The sequence below is a fragment of the Geotrypetes seraphini genome, chromosome 5 (genome assembly GCF_902459505.1).
Source record: "Geotrypetes seraphini chromosome 5, aGeoSer1.1, whole genome shotgun sequence".
Classification (NCBI taxonomy): domain Eukaryota; kingdom Metazoa; phylum Chordata; class Amphibia; order Gymnophiona; family Dermophiidae; genus Geotrypetes; species Geotrypetes seraphini.
In genome coordinates this window covers 126,588,183-126,610,299 of record NC_047088.1, presented here as the reverse complement: position 1 = coordinate 126,610,299, position 22,117 = coordinate 126,588,183, and the positions used below count along the sequence as shown (strand labels likewise).

Genomic DNA, 22,117 nt, shown 5'->3' with positions numbered 1-22,117 from the left:
CACCTTCGTAGAAGGAGGGAGTGAGCATCCCTCCTGCCTTTTCTGGGGGGGGGAAGTGTAGCGGGAAGGTCCTTCATGGTAGGAGGGAGTGGGCATCCCTCCTGCATTTGTTTTGTTTTAAGTTCGGGTGATCACCGTGATTGCTGGGGGGGCCTGCGGTGGTGGTTGTGGGGGGGATTTTTTTCGTGCAAAATATCATACAAATACATGCAAAATATCTGTGCCATTGAAAAAAAAAGGAAAAAAATACAACACACACAGGCAGACCTGTCGGTAACAGTTACTGATAAGTCTACAGCAGGGGTGTCAAATGTCGGTCCTCAAGGGCCAGGATTTCCCCAATGAATATGCATGAGATCTATTTGCTTGTACTGCTTTCATTGCATGCATATTCATTGGGGAAATCCTGAAAACCCAACTGGATTGCAACCCTCGAGACCAAAATTTGACACTCCTGGTCTATAGCAATCGGGTTTTAGGATCGGTAAAACCCAATGCTAAATAGCCAAGCAATGTAAGTGAATCAATCGCTTGACTATTTTGCATGGAGTTTTACTAATTTGCATGGCCTGATTGGAAAATGGGCAATCAAGGGCAAAAACAGGCGGTGGGCATTTAGTGAATCGGGTCGGTTAGCAGCGTTCGTCGCAAACCTGTGAAAACATGTTTAACAACGATTGCTGACTTTAGTGAATCTAACCCTATGTACTTACTCTGGTAATCTCTTTTCCAGTAGATAGGTGAGACATTCTAGACAAATGGGTTATATCCCCTTAGCTGTGTGCATCTGCAGAAGGAATCCACTCCAGATTTTTCCGCTTGCCTCTGCTGTACTTCACTGGGCTTCTTAGCTCCAACTACAGTTAGTACCCAAGCACTGAGAGCCACCGAATACACGTAACTTAGAGGCATCTGTAGCAACAGGCTTAGAAGCAAAGAGGGGCATAATAAAAAAAAAAAAATTAAGTCCCCCTTTGGCCTAGGTCCTAAATGTTGAAAGTAGAAGCAGGGAAAATGTCCATTCTCAAAACAAACGTCCAAAATGAGGTTTGTTATGAGAATGGCCTACCTATACGTTCAGCTGTTTAAACGGCCATACCACCACTACGTCTACACTTACAACACATTATCAATCCAAAAACAGCCTAAGTCCCAAACAAGAGCTTTTAGGCGAAGGAAAGGCCAGTCCTTCGCCTAAAAGCTGGATTCTGTAACTGGTGTCTGTCAAAAAGAAGACCGGTTACAGAATCCATACACACACACACCCCACACCCGTAGCAACAATCGCTGCAGGAGAGATGACTCAACTCCCCTGCCGCGATGGCGATCGGCCCACCTCCAAATTGCCACGAAACATGGCAGGAGAAATGCTCAATCTATCCTGCCGCGGTTTGTGGCAGTTCGGATAGAGGGTTGATCGCTCTCCTGCCGCGATACACCCCCCTCTCCCAAACCAATACGGGCAGGAAAGATCCCAGGCCCTACTGCCCCGATGCAGCCCCCCCTCTGATTGGAACGGGCAGGAGGGAGCCCAACCCCTCCTGCCCCGATGAAACCCCCACCCCTCCGATCCGATATGGGCAGGAGGGAGCCCAACCCCTCCTGCCCCCCACCCCCACTAAGATACGAATAGGAGGGATCCCAGGACCTCCTGCCCATGACGAACCCCCCGACTACCCCCCCCCCGAACCCTCACCAACCACCGACCTCTCGACACCCCTCCACCCCCCCTTTCCCTCAAAGAAGTTGGCTGGATGGATGAGTCCCAAGCCCGTCTGCCCCGCCATCCGCAGAATGGCGGGCCTTAGTTCCTGATTGGCCCAGACTCCTAAAGCCCCGTCCACAGGAGGGGCCTTTGGTGCCTGGGCCAACCGGAATTGACCCAATTGCCTTAGGCCCCTTCTGTGGGTGGGGCTTTAGGCACTTGGAGCAAATCCAGCCCATGTGCCTAAGGCCCCTCCTGTGGGCGTGGCTTTAGGCGTCTGGGCCAATCAGGCCCTAAGACCCACCATTCTGCGGATGGCGGGACTGCCGGGTGGACAGGCTTGGGACCCGTCCCTCCATCCAACTTCTTTGAGGTAAAGGGGGCCTGAGATTCCAACTGCCCGTATCTTAATGGGGGTGGGGGGGTGGGAGTTTCATTGGGGCAGGAGGGATTGGGTTCCCTCTTGCTCATATCCGATCGGGGTGGGGTGGGGGTTTCATCAGGGCAGGAGGGGTTGAGCTCCCTCCTGCCCAGATTGCTACGGTGGGGGGCAGGGGGAAATCACAGCAGGAGAGATTGGCTATCTCTCCTGCCGCGAAAGCGATCTGAAGTGCTGTGGTAGGCGGCACTTCGGGGTATCGTTATCGCGGCAGGGGAGATGAACCATCTCTCCTGCCGCGATCATTGCAGTGGGGGGTAGGCAAGTTGCCGAGGCCACTGAGCTGATCGCAGCAGCCGCGATCAGCTCAGTGGCCCCTTTTTCGGCACTTATACCTGTTTTGACTTGGTCTAGGCAACCTGTCTAAACTTTTGGTTATACCTGCTGTACAACTATGTCTAGGTCGGCCCCCCCTCCCGCTCACCTCCTTCCCTTTCCCCTCCTCCAAAAACGCCTCTTTTCGCTCTATGCGTTTAGAGGCAGAGGAAAGGCCTAAGCTTGTTTTAGATACGTCTAAAAGAAGCTTTGGAAAAGTGGAAGTGATGTCACTGATGTGGCAGGTCGCGAGAGGCTGAGGCTCCGTGCGGGCCGCAGTGTAATTGTATGCTTGTGAGGTGATTTCAGCTCGCCTTGCCCCTTCTTCTCACTCCCGGTGTGGGGTGTTATGGCAGCTGCTACCCGCCGAAAACTGTACCCCTCCCGAGCAACGATGGGCAAATCAGGGCCGGGAACCGACAAGCAGCACGTTTCCCTGAGTGTCTCCAAGATGGCGGCGGACCCGACTGCAGCGCAGGCATTGGAGGTGGAGGGAGTCGGAGGAGCGCGCGGGGTGGGGGGGGGGATCTGCGGACATGCTGGCAAGTCTTCGGGAGGATATTCTGTCCATCCGTACAGATATTAAACAGGCGGTGTTGGATATTAAACAGGACTTGCCTGATATCACCCGCAGGCAGGAGGAATTGGAGACGAGAGTGGATGCGGTAGCGGAGGACGTAATCGATACTCAAGGTGCTGTGATGGTCCTTTAGAAAGACGGAATGGATCTGTGGGAGAAGATGGAAGATTTGGAAAACCGCACACATCAGTGTAATTTGCGGCTGAGAAGTGTGCCTGACACTGATTCTTATCGGAATGTGCGCAAGATGGCTCAGGATATATGTGAGGATTTGTTACGCTTGGCACACAGGGCCGCTTCCGATGGTCCTGCAGTGTAAATCGAAAGAGCGCATCGGGCATTGGGCCGGGTGCAGGGAAATCTCCCCAGAGACATTGTGATCTGCCTGGCCTCTTATGGAGTCAAAGAGACTATTCTGCAAACTGCAAGGTGTCGGTGATTATCAATGGCAGGGGCAGTCGATTGCTATCTATCAGGATCTTGCTGCGGTTACCCTGAAGAAGCGAAGGGAGTTTCAGGGGGTGACCCGTTATTTGAGGCAAGCTGGCTATAAATATTAATGGCAGTTCCCCTTTGCTATGGTGATGACAATTGGGACGGTGCACAAGAGGGTTAAAACTTCAGTAGAGGCGTGGACTGCGCTGAAAGAACTTCTGGGGGAGAAGCTGCCGGCGGAGCTGTCTGGAGAGGCTGGTGGTGGAACAGTTGGAGATCGTCCTGCCCGGTGGCAGAGAGTGCGCCCGCAGGGTACACGGAGAGGAGAGATGGATCGGCCAGGAGGACATCCGCCCTGAAGTTGCTGTGTGGACTACCTGAGGGCTAAAATTTCTGGATGATTGCTGAGGAGTGTGTTTTGGGTGTTCTTCGGGGGGGACGGGGGGGTTGTTGTTTCTTGGAGGTGGGGGGTGGGTAGTGCTTATGCTGCTGTTTGAAAGGATTGTTATGTTCATTCTCGTATTTTATATTGGGGTTTGGGGGAGTGTGGGGGAGGTTGGGGGCGGTTAATGAGGGACTTATTTGTTTGAGCAAACAGCTGCGGCCATGCCATTGGTGGGTCTTCCTTGTTTAAATGGCTTTGGCCGTCTATGGGGATGGAGGGGGAGAAGGGGGGGTCTTGGGCGGAGGGGAGGGGTGGATGGGTGGGTTTGTTTGGGGGTTTTTTTCAGGGGGCTATCTCTCATCATGTGGGCTCCATGTATGGTTGGGGGAGATCTGCGGCTGGAGGCTGGGACGGCTGCAGTCTGGATTGGGGTGGTGGTATTTGGGAGTGGGGGAGGAGGGAGTGCCATGGTTAAAGTGGTGACTTGGAATTTGGGGGATATTAACTCCCCGATCAAGAGATCTAAGATTTTGCACCATTTACAGAGACACCGGGTTGATGTGGCCCTGTTGCAGGAAATTCACCTGGATGCAACTGAACATAGTAAGTTGAAGTGGTGGTGGGTGGGGGACTATGTGGCGGCAGATGGGGTTCACAAGAAAAACGGGGTAACTATCTTATTTCGGAAGGGGGTGGTGTCTAATCTGGAACAGTTGGATATTGACCCGGGAGGACATTTTGTCTTTTGTAGAGGGGTGATTGCCCGAAAGACCTTTCTCTTTGGATGCTTGTATGCTCCCAATGTTTTTGACCTTCTCTTTCAGAAACGGGTGGTGGATGTCTTATTGGCGTATCCAGGGGAGCAGATGCTCCTTGGGGGGGTTTTAACGCTGTTTGGGATCCTAGTATTGATTGTTCGGGGGTGGCTGGTAAGGGCAGAAACCCTGGGTCGCAAGGGTTGCAGAGCTTGGGTCAGCTGTTTGATCTGGTGGATGTTTGGCGGGTGCTACACCCTGTGGAGCGGGATTTTACCCATTTGTCGAGAGCACATAACACACAGTCCCGTATTGACTATCTTTTGGTGTCTAGTTCTTTGTTTGGTATGGTGTGTAAGGCTGAAATCGGAGCGGCCGTTATTTCTGATCATGCGTGGGTGTGGATGCAATTGGTGGTGGATAGTGGTCGGGACCGCCGGAGGTGTTGGGTGTTTCCTCTATACCTATATAAGGATGTTCGCTTTCAGGAGATGTTGAGCGAGCACTGGCGCACTTATGTTCATGATAATGCGGAGCGTCAGGATCAACCGGTCCTGTTTTGGAAGGCCGCAAAAGCGGTGTTGCGAGGGGCAATCATTAGTTACACTAGTCATGTGCACAAGATGCGCGACCGAGAGATCTTGCGCTTGGAAAGGGATTTACGTCGGGCACGCCGGCTCTTTGGCAGCACTCATTGGGAGGAGGATAGGGCCCGGTACTTGGAGCTTCAAGTGTCTCTTAATGAGTTATTACAACAGCGGGCGCATAAGTCTATGGCTTATTACAACATCAGATGTACCGTTATGGTCAGAAAGGGGGGAAATTGTTGGCTCGTTTGGTTGCGCCGGACCGGGGGTCGAAGCAGATTATGTTATGTTAAAAGATCAGAAGGGGATGATTTATTGGTGCATCTGGTGGACCCTGAACGTTCATTGCCGGCCTTATTGGACCTTTTGAAGGAAAATGGGGATTTTGCTGGCTTGCGGCTTAATTTGTCCAAGTCTGAAGCGTTGGCCTCATCAGTGGATATTCAGGAGGGGTGGGGGACTCAGTTTCCTTTACGGTGGGCTAAAGGGTCCTTCCGTTATCTCGGGGTGTGGATAGCTATGGATGTCAATGGGTTGTATAAATTGAATGTTCCTTGTTTAATGCAGACTACGCGTAGTTGGTTGGAGAGTTGACGCTCACTGCCTTTATCGTTGTCTGGGAGGATCCAGTTGCTTTGGATGGTGATTTTGCCGAGATGGCTTTATTTGTTTCAGACTTTACCTGTGCGTCTTCTTCGGCAGGACCTGCGGAGAGTGCAAGTTTTTTTTTCTCAGTTTATTTGGGCATGCAAGAAAGCTAAGTTGTCCCTGGTGTGTTTGCAGGGTGATTGGGGGGAGGGGGGATTAGGCTTGCCGGATTTACAACGCTATAATTATGCTTGCCTATTGAGGCACTTAGGGGATTGGCTGTTGGAGTCTTCCAAGTTTACCCCGGTGCAGATGGAGAAGGCTTATTACGCTCCGGCACACCTTTTTTCCTTGTTACATTTGCAGCGTGGACAGCTCCCTATTCGTTTGTGTAACAGCTTGTTGGTGAGATCCTTGCGGGAGGCCTGGATCTGGTTGGTGCACCATTTGGATGGCGATCCGGTGGTCACTGACCAGATCCCGTTGCGCGGGCATTCTCCTTTTTCTCCAGGGAATGATAATGTGGCTTTTGTTGTTTGGGAACGGTAAGGGGTTTGGAAGTTGGAGCATGTCATGACGCCGGAGGGTGATTTGATCGGATATGATGCGTTGCTGAGCCGGGTGGGGAATAAATGGGGAAATAGATTTGCTTATTGTCAGTTGAAGCATTTTTGGGCAACTTTAGATCAGGGCCAATTGGGCTCCCATATGGGCTCTAGATTGCGGGATTTCTTTCTCGGCGTTTGGCGCGCGTGGAACCCTGTAAAGAGTGGGGTAGCTACAGGAGGGGTTGGGAGACTGATTTGCATATATCTTTGCAGGCTTGGAACATTTTGGATCACATTAAGGGAGTTCCCATGTTGACCCGAAGTGCAGCCTTGAGGGAGTGCTTTTATAGGGTGCTTTATCGTGCGTATTTAACACCTAAACAGTATTTCTATTGTGGGGGTGCTCTTACTCCAACGTGCCCTAAGTGTGGGACGGAGGACGGCACTTTTGAGCATATGATGTGGGGGTGTAGCCTTATTCAGTTGTACTGGCGAGAGATCCTGCATTATATGCGTAGTGTGCTTCATCTTGCACTGGCTGGTTCCCCTGAACAATTAGTGTTGGATCTTCCTGGGGCCTATGGGACGTTGGGAAGAGTGCGCCGATTTTTCTGTCGGAAGCTTAGTTTGGTGGCCCGGAAGGGCATTTTGAAATGTTGGATTTCAGTAGTGCCTCCTGGGTTTTGGCAATGGCGGGCGGCAGTACATGAATTGGCCTATTGGGAAGCAAGAGATGCGATCGGGTCTCGTAAAAAGGGGCAGCGTTTTCTGCAACTTTGGGACCCCTATATTCGGCAGTTACATCCTAAGGGTCACAGTCTTCTCGAATACTTTGGGGGACAGGTGAGGAGGGACAGGGGTAGTCTGGTTGGTGTGCTTGGGGGAGGGTCTAGCTGTACTTCTTATTACTGAGGGGTGGTATGCAGGATGGGAGTTAATTTTTTTTTTTTTTTTTTTGTGGGGTGGGTTGGGGGGGATGGTAGTATTGGTGGATTGGGGAGTAGGGTGGTCTGGGGGGCAGGGGGGGTTGGTCTTGAGGCTGCTCCTACAGAGTGTGGGAATTATCAGAGTACAGATTCCCTATTTGTTTTAGTCTGATGGTAGAGCAGGTCCAGGTCTAGTTCTTTCCTTGTGGTGACTGTGGAAGTTTGGGGGTTGGGGTTTGGGGGGTGGATTGGAGCACTTGGTTAGTGTTATCATATGCATCTGTGTTTGTTTTGAAATTTTAATAAAACAGTTTCAACACTAAAACAAGCTTTGGTTATCGGTACTTGGACAATCAGGCTTTTTGATCGTCCAAGTACCAATTTAGGCCATTTTTTAGACTTTTTTTTTTTTTTTTTTTTTTTTTAATTATTATGAGCCCCAAACTGTTCTGCTCAAGAGGTAAATCAAAATGTAAGGGCAACAGCCAACAAATGCTTTAAAGGAGCACAGAATTACTTTCATATAAAATGGAAACATATACAAAATGCTTCCCAGCCCCCACGGGCTGACAGACATCCAAGAATCAGTTTGGAGAAGTACAAACAGACTGAAACAGTAGATATGTACAGGAAAGACTGGGCGGGAGTTTAGAATGTCTCACCTATCTACTGGAAAAGAGCTTACCAGGGTAACTACATAAAGCACAGTTACTAAACGTAACAGATGTTATCCAGCTATTCTCACAAGTGGGTGACATGATCCAACGGAACCCCGATGCGGACGCCTCACAAGCAGACTTGCTTGAAGAAACTCAAATTTTCGAGTCGCCCGCATCGCGCATGCGCGAGTGCCTTCTTGCCCAACATCGGGCGCGTCTCCTCAGTTCAGATAGCTAGCAGAGAAGCCAACCCAGGGGAGGTGGGTGGGATGTGAGAATAGCTGCCTGCTGTCCCTGGATAACATCTGTTACGGTAAGTAACTGTGCTTTATCCCAGGACAAGCAGGCAGGTATTCTCACAAGTGGGTGACCTCCAAGCTAACCAGAATGGGATGGTGGGAGTGTTGGCAACTTAGGAGAATAAATTTTGTAATACTATATGGCCAAACTGTCCATCCCGTCTGGAGAAAGTATCCAGACAATAATGAGAAGTGAAGGTATAAACAGAGGACCAAGTGGCAGCTTTACAAATCTCCTCAATCGGTGTCGATCTGAGGAAAGATACAGAAGCTGCCATTGCTCTGACCTTATGGGCTTTGACTTTACTGTGAAGAGGAACTCCAGCCTGGGCATAGCAGAATGAGATACAAGCCGCCATCCAATTGCAGAGGGTACGCTTAGAGATAGGATGTCCCAACTTGTTTGGATCAAAGGAGACAAAAAGTTGAGGAGCAGTTCTATGTGGTTTGGTGCGTTCCAAGTAGAAAGCCAAAGCACGTTTACAGTCCAGAGTATGAAGAGCTGATTCTCCAGGGTAAGAATGAGGCTTTGGAAAAAAACAATGGAAGAACAATGGATTGGTTGAGATGAAATTCCGAGACCAGTTTAGGAAGGAACTTCGGATGAGTGCAAAGAACCACCTTGTCATGGTGCAACACTGTAAAAGGTGGATCCGCAACCAAAGCTTGAAGCTCACTGACTCGTCGAGCAGAAGTGAGGCCAATGAGAAACACCACTTCCCAAGTGAGATACTTCAGATGAGCCTTGTCCATTGGTTCAAATGGAGGCTTCATTAATTGAGTAAGGACAATATTGAGGTCCCAAACCAAAGGAGGCGGTTTGAGAGGAGGTTTAACATTGAAAAGTCCTTTCATGAATCTGGAAACCACAGGATGAGCAGAGAGGGGTTTCCCTTCAATAGGCTGATCAAAAGCCACAATTGCACTGAGATGGACTCAGATCGATGTAGACTTGAGGCCAGAATTTGATAAGTGCAAAAGATAGTCCAAAACAGAAGCTAAAGAGGAATGCTAAGGCTCCTTATGACGAGAAAAACACCAGGTAGAAAATCTAGTCCACTTTTGGTGATAGCATTGTCTAGTGATAGACTTCCTAGAAGCTTCTAATATATCTCGTACAGATTGAGAAAACTGAAGAGGAGTTATGTTGAGAGGTACCAAGCTGTCAGGTAGAGCGACTGCAGATTGGAATGAAGCAGAGATCCTTGACTCTGTGTAAGCAGAGAAGGAAAAACTGGAAGAAGGTATGGCTCCCTGCTGCTGAATTGAAGGAGAAGGGAGTACCAGGGTTGTCTCGGCCACCAAGCAGCGATTAGAATCATGGTGGCATGATCATTCTTCGACTTGACCAGAGTCTTGAGGATGAGAGTGAATGGAGGAAACGTATAGAGGAAAAGGTTCGTCCAGTCCAAAAGAAACGCATCTGCCTCGAGGCGATGAGGAGAGTAAATCCTGGAGCAGAACTGAGGCAGTTTGTGGTTGTGGGGAGTTGCAAAGATAGATCTATCTGAGGCGTTCCCCACTGTGAAAAAATGTGATGAAGAAGCGAGGAATGGAATGTCCATTCGTGAGGTTGCAGAAGACGACTCAAGTTGCCTGCTAAGCAATTTTCCGTCCCTTGAATGTAGACAGCTTTGAGGAAGGTGTTATGGCGGATTACCCAGTCCCAAACCTTCAGAGCTTCCTGACAAACAGAGGCAGAACCCGTTCCTCCCTGTTTGTTGACATAATACATGGCGACTTGGTTGTCCGTTCGAATGAGGACTACTCGGTCGTGAAGCAGATGTTAAACAGCATTGAGAGCTTTGAGGATCGCTCGGATTTCCAACAGATTGATATGACACTGACGATCCGTACAAGTGCAGAGGCCTTGAGTACGGAGACTATCGAGATGATCACCCCAAGCGTAGGTGGAAGAGTCTGTCGTGAGGACTTTCTGATGTGGGGGCGTTTGAAAAGAAAGCCTCTGGAAAGATTGGAAGAGAGCATCCACCAACGGAGAGACTGTTTCAATGAAGGAGTGACTGATATGTGTTGAAAAAGAGGGTCGCAAACTTGTGTCCACTGAGTTGCCAGGGTCCACTGAGGAATTCTGAGGTGAGGTCTAGCAAAAGGAATCACATGTACTGTGGAGGCCATGTGAACCAGAAGTACCATCATATGTCTCGCTGAGATGGAGGATCAAGTGGAGAAGGCTTCATCTAAGGCAAGGCAGATATTGGGTTGTATCAATAGAAGTTTCGTCAGCTGAAAGCCTGAAGTCATAATGCCGTTGTACAGGGCCATGGTGAAACCTCATCTGGAGTACTGTGTGTAATTCTGGAGGCCACATTACAGTAAAGATGGGCGCAGAATTGAATCGGTTCAGCGGACGGCCACCAGGATGATCTTGGGGCTCAAGGGGCTCTCGTATGAAGAGAGACTGAACAAATTGCAGCTCTACACTCTCGAGGAACGTAGGGAGAGGGGAGACATGATCGAAACATTTAAGTACCTCACGGGACGTGTCGAAGTGGAAGATGATATTTTCTTTCTCAAGGGACCCTCTGCCACAAGAGGGTATCCCGCTCAAACTCAGGGGCGGAAAATTTCATGGCGACACCAGAAAGTATTTCTTCACAGAGAGAGTGGTTGATCATTGGAACAAGCTTCCAGTGCAGGTGATCGAGGCAGACAGCGTGCCAGACTTTAAGAATAAATGGGATACCCATGTGGGATCCCTACGAGGCTCAAGATAAGAAAATTGGGTCATTAGGGCATAGACAGGGGGTGGGTAAGCAGAGTGGGCAGACTTAATGGGCTGTAGCCCTTTTCTGCCGTCATCTTCTATGTTTCTATGTTTCTATGAAGACAGTATATGAGAGGTGATGAAGAGCTTCCAATCGTTGTTGCGTAAGAAATACTCTGAGTTGGACAGTGTCCAGAACAGCTCCAATGAATTGTAGAGTCTGTGAAGGCTGAAGTTGAGATTTGGGAAAGATGATTTCGAATCCTAAAGTTTGTAGGAACCAGGTAGTCCGTTGGGTTGCTAGAATAACCCTTTGAGATGTTGAATCTTTGATGAGCCAGTCGTCAAGGTAGGGCAGCGCTTTGTATTGATAATACAGATTTCCCACCCGAAATCTGAGATATTGACAGGAGGCTGGATGTATGGGAACATGAGTGTAGGCCTCCTTGAGATCCAGAGAGCATAACCAGTCGTTCTGCTCGAGAAGGGGATAAAGGGATGCAACATGCAAAACTTTTCTTTGACTAGAAATTGGTTTAGAGCTCTGAGGTCCAGAATGGATCGCAGATCGCCCGTTTTTTTCTGAACAAGGAAGTAACGGGAGTAAAACCCCTTGTTCTGTTGTTGCAAAGGAACTGGCTCTATAGCATGGAGGTGAAGCAGAGCTTGAGCTTCATGAAGAAGAAGGGCGGTCTGGGATGGACTGGACGGATAATCTCTTGGAGGAAGGTCCGGAGGAACCTGATTGAAATGAAGAGAGTATCCTTCCCTGATGATGGACAGGACCCAGAGGTCTGATGTAATTGTCATCCATCGGTGGTAAAAAAGATGGAGACGACCTCCTATAGGGGGAAAAGAAGGCAGAGGCAGAACGGTGGAGGTTATGCTCTGTTCTAAGCAGTCAAAAAGGCTGAGGAGCCTTAGGTGCAGCAGAAGGCTGAGGTTTATGCTGTTATTTCTGAGGCTGCTGCTTCTTAAAAGGAGGACGAATATAAGGAGCCTGCCTCGGAGCAAACCGCCGCTGATAAATAGGAGGAGTGCGTGCGGGTTTAGCAGGAGTTGACTTTGGCTTCGGTCTGACAATAGAAGCAAAGGATTTTTCATGATCAGATAATTTCTTGGTGGCTGCCTCGATAGATTCATCAAAGAGGTCGTTGCCCTCACAAGGAATATTAGCTAAGCGGTCCTGAAGGTTAGGGTCCATATCAATGGTACTAAGCCAGGCAAGACGACGCATAGCTACAGAAAAAAGCAGCTGCTTGAGCAGATAACTCGAAGGCATCATAAAATGACTGGAGTAAATGTAAGCGAAGTTGAGACAAAGAAGCAATAACTTCTTGAAATTCAAGTGCCTTTGAGTTTTCCAAAGAACTCAAGAACTGTGGGAGTAGAGAAATAAGGAACTCAAAATAAGTAATAAAATGGAAATTATAATTGAGGACTTTAGAAGACATCATGGCATTTTGATAGATGCAACGTCCACATTTGTCCATAGATTTTCCTTCCCTTCCAGGGGGTACAGTAGCATAGACCTTGGAAGGATGGGATCTCTTGAAGGAGGACTCAACAAGCAGGGATTGATGAGTTAACTGAGAGTTGTCAAACCCTTTGCGGTGTAGTTTTATAGTGAGAGTCCAATTTTCCTGGAACAGCTGATAAAGAAAAAGGAGTTCCATACACCGACCAAAAGTCTGATTTAAAAGCTTATGAAGAGGAAGCTTTAGTGACTCAGCCGGAGGTTGAGGAAGATGCATGACCTCGAGATACTCCTTGGAGTATTTGGAGCCAGTATCCAATTTAAGATCCAAGTCTACAGCCATCTGACGGAGAAAAGATGAGAATGAGAGTTGATCCGCCAATGTTTTGCCTCGAGAAGGACTCGAGGACGTCGAGGCAGCCTGTGTCGAAGATGAAGCTTCGGGAGATAAAAAGGCATCAGAGGAATATGGTGACTTGGATGAGGCAAGCGAATGTGGAATATCCTCGAGGTCCGGCATGGGAGACCTCGAACGAGGAGTATGTGGAGTAGAACAAGGGTTAGTGGAAGAACCATGTCTGGAAGTATGTAATGTAATGTAATTTATTTCTTATATACCGCTACATCCATTAGGTTCTAAGCGGTTTGAAGAAAATATACATTAAGATTATAAATGAGAAGTAAGAAGATACTTAAAAAATTCCCTTACTGTCCCGAAGGCTCACAATCTAACTAAAGTACCTGGAAATTAATAAAGAAGAGAAAATAAAGATGGTTGAAAAAAGAAAAATTCTATGTGAACTTATAGGATGGAAATTAAACTGACAGTGAAGAACTGTATGAAAAATACATATGGAATGCAGTTAGAGAGGGTAGGTTACAATCTATTTATGGTATTTGTTTAATTGGAAGGTGTTAAGGTGGGTAATTTGGGGGAAGGTTATCTGAAGGTAGGTGAATCTTCTGGAGGTAAAAGAGGAGGGGTTAAGATATTTGGATGAATTTTTTGAAAAGCAGGGTTTTGATTTCTTTTCTGAATGTTTTGAAGTTGTCTGATATTGTCATAAGATTGGAGATGGAATGGTTGATTTTTGCTGCTTGTGTTGCCAGAAGGTTGTCAAACATTTTCTTGCGTTGTGTGCCTTTGAGTGGGGGGAAGGCGAAAGGGTTCGAGGTTCTTCTGTGTCTTGAGGTGGAGATTTGGTTTAAGCGGTTGTTTAGATAGGAGGGGGAAGAGCCGTGTATGGCTCGATGAAGGCCTCGATCGGTGATGAGAACTGTGCCTAGAAGCAGATCTCGAAGAGCGATGAGACCTCGAAGAATGTCTAGAGGTAGAGGAACCTCGATGCACTCTCAAAGACCCTACCGTTCTATAGAGTGTGAGGAATCCTGTCGAGGCACATGCAAATATTCTGCTCCTTGCTGAATGTGCTTAGATGCCAGACCACACACTCGCAGAGACTCTGCTCTCTGCAAAGAGTGTAGAGGATCAGACTGAGGCAAGGAAAGCGGCTCGACCTCGCGGGAGTCTGCTTCATGCCCAGGCTGGATAAGAGGGAGAAGCTTCGGTCCCATGTTAGTAAGGAACTAAACGATGTGCTTCTCTAGCAAGGTCTGGAAGGAAGCCGGCAAAAATGGATCCACGTCTGATACCGGTCCACTTGCCTTGGCTAGAGGTTCACTCGGGGTAGTGTGATTGTGCTTCGACTTGGTAGTCTTAGGCACTTTAATGACTACCGCCGGAACAGTCTGTTGAGCTATCTGACCTGAGGAAACAAGGGAAGATACAGCAGATGTCGATGAAGAAAAAGCCGCTGCAAAAGACGAAGGTCCGATGAAGCTCGAGGTGGAAGCAGTCGAAGCTGGAGGACCATCGGCCTAAGTGGAAGCCTAAGTCACCTTGGAAGTCGAGGTCGAGGTCATCTTCTAAGTCGAGGGTTCATAAGAATCCATTTAGAAAAGCTTGTCCACCAGGATACAACAACGCTTAAAAGCACGAGGCTGAAGCGTTTGGCAAGGCAGGCACGATCAAGGATGATGCTTAGGCCCAAGGCACTTGAGGGGTGACACGTCAAAAGCGCGGAAGACAATCGCGCGCAGACAACTCAGCGCTAAGACAATGGCGCTCACAGACAATTGCGCTAAAGACAATTGCGTGCCACGATATCTCCGCGCAAGACAATTGAGCGCAGCGACAACTCAGCGCAAGACAATTTAGCGCAAGATAATTCAGCGCAATGACAATTCAGCGCGCTACTAGAGGCCGCTTGCTGTTCAAAGGACACGCGCACGTACAGCACGTTACATCATGTTACACGTGATCACGTCAATGCGCGTTCAGTATCATTCCCTTGAGTCTTTGCGTTTTCAATATAAGTCACGTGAATGCATTTTCGTTACTATGGTTACGTTTCCACATTATATATGTCCTCCGAACAGCCCGCCTTCCTTTCGCTGCCTGACCGTGTCCGTTATAGGTAAAGATCTGGTTTTGCTAGTACTTGATCTATAACGAATATTTGTCTTGCGCGGATTTATCTCGCCTCTGGTGAGAGCGAACGTACTTCCACATTTCTTCATTTACAGGTATGTTTATATTTCCGGTTCACACGCAAGAAAAGCGAGGGTATGATCATAAAACTCAGCGCAATTGATTATGAAGTTTATATAGGGTATGTTGATATTTACATTTCCGGTTCTCACGCGCGCGCCGACCGTGTTTGTAAATGTCGCTGCCTTTGCAAGCGATACCAGATGCGTGCTACACAATCGCAACAAAAACGAGGGTATAAGTTTAAAAATCAGCCAAATTCACTATGAATTGTTTATATTGGGTATGTTTATATTTATATGGGTATGTTTATATATCATGGAATGCTCATCGCGCATGCGCGCATCAATCGTCATTCTTGCACGGGAAGGGGTAAGAGCATTCCATGATATATGGCGCGCCGCCAACTGAGCACAGACAACTGAGCGCAAGGTTGACGGCGCGCCGAAGAAAAGCACTATTTTAAAGGGTTCCGACAGGGGGTGTTGGTGGGGAACGCCCCTACTTTACTTAACAGACATCGCACTGGCGTTGTGGGGGGTTTAGGGGGTTGTAACCCTCCTCATTATACTTGAAACCAAACTTTTTGCCTGCTTTTTAGGGAAAAAGTTCAGTTTTAAGTATGTGTGGGGTTACAACCCCCTAAACCCCCCACAACGGCAGTAGGTAGCAAAGCCAGGAGTATCTAATACAAATAGGAAACACAAGAAAAAGAGAGGGGGTGCGGGGACTCCCCGATACAAATCAATGCTGCTCATGATAACCAAATATATAATCAACAACCGTCAATAAAAGGCTAAGTTAGGATAATAAGAAATTGAAACATTTCACACTTGCAAAACTGAGGAACAGGTCACTAAAGAAGACCTATCCTAAAGAGCAGAAGGGGTATCATCCCAGGATCCCTAAAACCCCATAAGCTTAAATAAAAGGACATTCGGGGAAATGTTAGCGAGGCTGGTCAAAGAGAGAAAGCCATCAGTTACTGGTAGCAACCTGCGAATTGGACAAAACAGATGGGTGGGAGTTCAGGCTCCAGAGGAGAACTACAAGAAGGAAGATTAGCAGAGGTAAGAAACCTAATCTTTCATTCTTGTACAATCCCTCTGGAGCCTGAACTATCGGGAAGTATCAAAGCAGTCCCAAATCTCAGGGGTGGGGGGCCCAATGAGCCCGCCGCAAGAAGAGAAGGGACAAAGGCCACAACACCCATAGCTGCCACATCAAGCCGGTAAAAACCACAGAAAAAACAATATGAAGGGAAACTCATGTGGTCGCCCGACAAATCCCCTCAGGCGAGAAATGATAGTCAGCCCACGAGGAAGCCCTTCCTCCAGGAGAGTGAGCCCTCACGCCAAGGGGAGGCTGCTTCCCCGCCGCCACATGGGCCATGGAAATGCCCGAATGCAACCAATGCAAGAAGGTAGCCTCGGAAGCAGGCTGACTCCAGCGTGCGGAGCCCGCCAGGACAAACAGATGGTCCAACAAACAGAAGACGTTAGTAGCCTCAAGGCATCTCAAAAGGAGACCCCGTACCGCCAGAGACTGCAAAACACAGGTCTTAGACTTGGAATCCGACAGAACAAAAGTGGGTAGCTGAAGTACCTGGGAGACGTGGACTGCTGACCCCACGTACAGAAGAAAAGAAGACATGGTCCTCAAAACAACCGCAGAGAATAGGATCCCTGCATGACATAGCCTGAAGCTCTGATAGACCCTGAGCAGAAGCGACCATAACGAGGAAATCAGTCTTAACGGCAACATCTCTCAGAGAAATCCCAGCCAGGGGTTCATAGATTAGATGAGCCAGTGAGTGGAGAACCAGACTCAGATCCCTTGGAGAACCCGGCAGTCGCAAGGGAGGCCGCAGCCTCCCTGCTCCCTTCCCCCGTAAGAAGCCTACAACATCTTGGAGACACCAGATAACTCCAGAGAGAAGAGAGACACGAACACGACAGTCTCGCAATGGGGACCTGGAAGAAGAAACCACCAGACCCTTCCTGAAGCCAGCCCGCAGGAAGGCCAGAACAGGCACCACTGATGGGGACCAAAGGATCCATGTGAACTGCTGCACACCAGGCCGAAAAGCACCTCTAGGCCTTTGCGGAGGCCGACCCCATCAAATTCCTGTTGCCATGAAGAAACATGGCAATGACAGCAGAAGAGAAGACCCTAGCCCTCAAGGCCACGCGTACAGCCCCAGGTCGCAAGACCAAGCCATCCAGAACTGGAAGGGCTATCGGGCCCTGTGTGAGTAATCTCCAATGGCAAGGAAGACAAAGACCCCTCAACTGCACCAGGTCTGCATACCAAGGACAGCTGGGCAAGTTCAGGGCCACTAGGAACACTAGACTTGCGTGAGATGCCATCCGGCCTAGAACATGCCCTATCATAGGCCACGGAGAAAAGCCATACAGAAGTTCCCCATCAGTACATGGTTGAACCAGAGCGCCAAGCCCTGCTCTGCCGACCTCCCGTCGGCGGCTGAAGAACCGGTCTGCCTTCCGGTTCTCCGAGGACCCTAACAAATCGAAGGCGGGTTGACCCCTCCAAAGAAACATGGCTTCGAACGTAAGCCTGGATAGGGACCATTCTCCCGGGTCCAGAATCTGACATGTGAGGAAATCTACCGGCACATCATCCACCCCTGCCACAGGAGTGGAGGACAAGGCCATCAGACACTTCTCCGCCTAGGCAATGAGCATCCGAGCCTCTAGGCTCAGCAGGGGATTCATCATGCCCCTCTCAGAAAGAAATAAGAAGATTACAAATTATACAAAATACTGCAATAAAAATTATTACTAACTCCAAAAAATACGATCATGTCACTCCCTTGTTACAAAAAGCACACTGGCTACCAATTTCACATAGAATAATCTATAAAACTGCACTGTTAACCTTCAAAACTCAACAAACCAACACACCAATATTTTTACATTGTTATTTGATACCATATTCCCCAGCCAGATCTTTAAGATCAATAGATCTGCATTTGCTGACCATCCCGTCCCTGAAAATAATAGGCACCAGAAGAGCTACAACTTTTTCAATCATAGCACCCCAGCTATGGAACAAGTTACCAATTTATCTGCATGGTGAAACTTTAGAAAAATTTAAAAGCACATTAAAAAGCCACCTATACAAAGATGCATTCGAGATATAAACAGGATAACTCTTATCAACAATCTCAGGTTCAAATATTTATATCTAACCAGATCTATATATAGGTCACAACTTCTCCCTTTCATTTTTAGATCTTGTTTTATTTGTAAAACATTTTTAATTACCCTTCTGATGTTGTTTTTCCTAAATGTTCTCTTACTTTCTTTAATAATTGTAGTTCACTCCTTATGTATCACTTATTAATTGCGTACCTCGATTGTATGTTTGCCTGTTTAAATTGTTTTATTTTGTCCTCTCCAAAAATTTATTGTTATACATCGACTGTATGTTTACCGGTTTAAATTGTTTCATTTTGTCTTCCCCTCCCCCCCCCCATTTTTTTTTATTGTTATACGCATTGAAAATATTTGATATTGTGTTTATATCAAAATTTTAATAAACTTGAAACTTGAAGACAGGCAACCACCGGTGTAATGTCAAAGAATACGCATAGAATCCCGTAAAATTGCAGCAGGCCAGACAAACCATACACATCTCCAGCCGATTGAACAACACAGTCCACCAACAGTGGGCCGGCACAGAACGGCAAGCTGCTCCCCAACTGGAGAGACTCGCATCCGTCGCCAGAGGCACCAAGTCCAAGACGCACAGAGGGAGCCCTCTATACAGAGAAACCAGGATCAACCCAACACCATACAGCTGCATGTCGTTGCCAAGCATGGCAATTTCACCCCAGCACATCCCGCTGAGGATTCCACCGGGACAGAAGGGACAGCTGAAGAGAATGTCCACAGATCACAAATATGGTCGCCACCAATAGGCCCAATACCTGCAGGTACTGCCAGGCTGTCGGGGCTGGAGCCACTAACATGTCCCAACTGCACTCCGAAGCTTGAACGTTCCGGAGTCCGTCAGAAACATTGGAACCAGACCCCCATGTCCTCCATGTCCTGCGGCAGCTCGAAGCGACACGTCATGAGATGGATCACCCAGCCGAGACTGTCCAGCAGTCACTACTTGGCGAACCACCAAGGGCCTTCCACCAAAGAGGGAGCTCTGATCAGCCAGCTGTCGAGGCACTGATGGAATTGCACCCCCAGAGAATGCAGAGGAACAGCCACCACCACAACTGTGGTGAATGATCTAGGCACCGACAACAACCCGATGGGCAGCGCCGCAACCTGGAAGTGCCTCCCGAGAACATGCAACCTCAGGAACCTCCAATGATCTGGAAAAAACAACAACAAATCGAGATGTGGGAGGTACACTTTCGAGAAGTCCAAGGAAGTCAAAAACTTCCTGGGCGCCACTGCTGCCACCACTGAATGCACCGTTTCCAGCCGTAAACATGGAACTCATAGGATGGCGTTCACTGCCTTCAGGTCCATAATTGGTCAGCAATCTTCAGAGTACTTTCATTGGCATGATGAAGGAAAGGGCATATCTCCTGGTTCCCCAGATTCCCTTTGGGACAGGCTCTACAGTTGCCTGATCCAGCAACTTATGCGCCGTGGCTCGCATCTGGTTGGCCCTGTCCAGAATTTCCACAGGAGGGGACAAGAATAATTCCGGCAGAGGCCAGAAAAACTGTAGTTAAAGAACCATTTCTGAGCACAAGGACTCACTGGGCCGGAATTACCATTTGCTATTCCAGAAGGAAGGCCGAAAGCCGCACCCCCCCCCAAATTGGGGGGGGGGGGCCCTGCCAGAGACCTGGTGGCATATTTTTCTCTAAGATGGGGCAGAAGGCCGGGAGTAGAAAAACTGTGGGCGCGCTGCACCTCCAAAGCCAGGACTGGAGGGAGCTCAGAAACGCTATCCCGCCACCAGGGGACCAGTGAACTCCAGCAGGGATGAAAATACGGCCGTCCCACACCCCTGGTCAAACGAGGTCTAGAGCCTGGGAGCACCTCAGGCTACAGACCTGAAAACTGGCCACAGGTCATCCAAACTTTGGCCAAACAGGAACGAACACGTAAAAGGAACCTGCTCACTGAACCGTTAGCTGAAGTAGAACCCGACCATTGGTGAATACAAGTCATTTATTGAGAGGAGCCTGAAGAAGCTACGAGCTTAGTTCAAGATGCTACAGAGTGCTTCGGGCAAAAAAATTCAGACATTCCCAGGACACACAGAAGTGGCTGCCGCAGCTTGCCCTCCCACTATAGCGGAAACAGAACGACACTGGAGATCAAAATGCAATCATCAGTCTTGAACATCCTGCAGGACAATCCCTCCATCTGAAGAAAAGGAGGTACGCTTAGCGACCTGAGCCACAGCTGAATCCATCGTCAGTGGGACCAGTCTCTAGTTGAAGTCCGATGCTATGGGATACAACTTCACCAAGTCCAAGGATAAGGAAACCCTCCATGGACTCCCAAACTTCTAACAGCACTTCCGCCAAAACCGCAGCGCAGCAACGAGGCAGACAGCGGAGGCATAGAAATTTGAACTGTACATATTGTCAGAACTGTATGGTCTGAAACCAGGTTCCGTGTTCACAGTAGCCCAAAAATAAAGATGGGCAGGCGGCTAGTCTTGAAGAGCTGGCACACCTCCTGACGATCCGTAATGTCTCGGAACCCATTGGTTTGGGTAACACCCAGATCCGCTAAGTTATCCACCTCTGCCGATTCCGCCGAAGAAACAGGCAACAGCTGAAGCAGAAGTAAGGATGGGGACGAGCCGCCTGCTTTCTGGTACCCCAGTAAAGGAACAAATCATCATGCTGGCATCCAAAAGTGGAACAGACTGTTCTGGGAGAACAGGAGTGGGAGAAACAGGCAAAGCCCCTTTTACTCCTGGGTTTTTTTTTTTTTTTTTTGGGGGGGGTTGTCTTTTTTACAGTCAGATACCTCAGAGCCCCAAAAGCTGGTGAAAAACAGGCACCGGCGGCCGGAACCGCTTTGTGCGTCTCAGATCTCCCAGGAATAGCAGACTGAGGAGACTTTTTCCTGAAATTGCACTTGCGTTTCACAAAAACGCCATCCCTGCCCAGTTTAGGCGCCACGGATGCAGTAATCATGACTCCAGTGTAATGAAAGGGCATTCGGGCTTTTCAGGAGGAGGGGAGCGCGGGATCTGATCACGTGTTACCCCCCCCTCGTGGCCCGCGGCACAATGGGATAAACAGCCGTGAATCCAGCCACTATCCGCTGCATCTAAGACATGAATCCATGCCATCCTGTCCTGAGGTGGCCATCTGTGAAGTTTGGAGCAAAAACGAAGCTTCTAAGACCAAAAAATATACTTTTATAAACTTTTAAGAAAATCCACTGATGCCGATTTTGACAGAAAAACGATGGTAAAAACGCAGGAAAATGTTAAAAACGGGAATTTTAGAATTTTATATGTGGGGGGGGACCAGGGTATGCAGGGAAACCCCCGAAAACACCGATTTGAGGACCTCCCAAAATCGGCAAAGTCTGTGACTCACAGACACCACAGACATGTGCTGCAATGCATTTCAAAGGCAGCCAGCAATACACAGCTTGAAAAACACGGTTTTGTGAAAAATACTGATATGTTCAAAATACACTTTCACAAGAAAAGTCCAAAAGGTGTCATCTAAAGCATGGACAGAGCTGCTTCGGTTCAAATAGGTTGTGTCATAAAAAATGGAGGTTACCACCCAATCACCTTTAAGCCACCATTGTGGAGGTGTGAGGGCTTTAGTCTGAGGCTTTTTCCTCCATTTTTTATGACACAACCTATTTGAACCGAAGCAGCTCTGTCCATGCTTTAGATGACACCTTTTGGACTTTTCTTGTGAAAGTGTATTTTGAACAGCCAGCAATACACAGTACGGGCATAGGAAGATCATTACCTCAGGAGCTGATTAAACTGGATATTTCAGATCTTCTGGCCACCTCAACTTCCCTGTCACCTCAGATCACGACCACCAGGACCCCTTAGGGAAATCAGGGAAGACACGCGGTGCGGTTCCGATCCCGACGTACCTCATCGGAACCGCAGCAGCCTGTGCTCTACCCCTTTACGGACGAACTAGGGGAGAGA

At 48.5% G+C, this 22,117-nt stretch overlaps 1 protein-coding gene across 1 annotated transcript in view; it reads right to left on the bottom strand.

The window, feature by feature from the left end:
• LOC117360389 (TRAF3-interacting protein 1-like) overlaps positions 1-22,117 on the bottom strand; it is a gene marked incomplete at its 3' end in the record, with an annotated part of 741,717 nt that overhangs the window by 468,104 nt on the left and 251,496 nt on the right. The gene's annotated exons all lie outside the window — the stretch shown is intronic.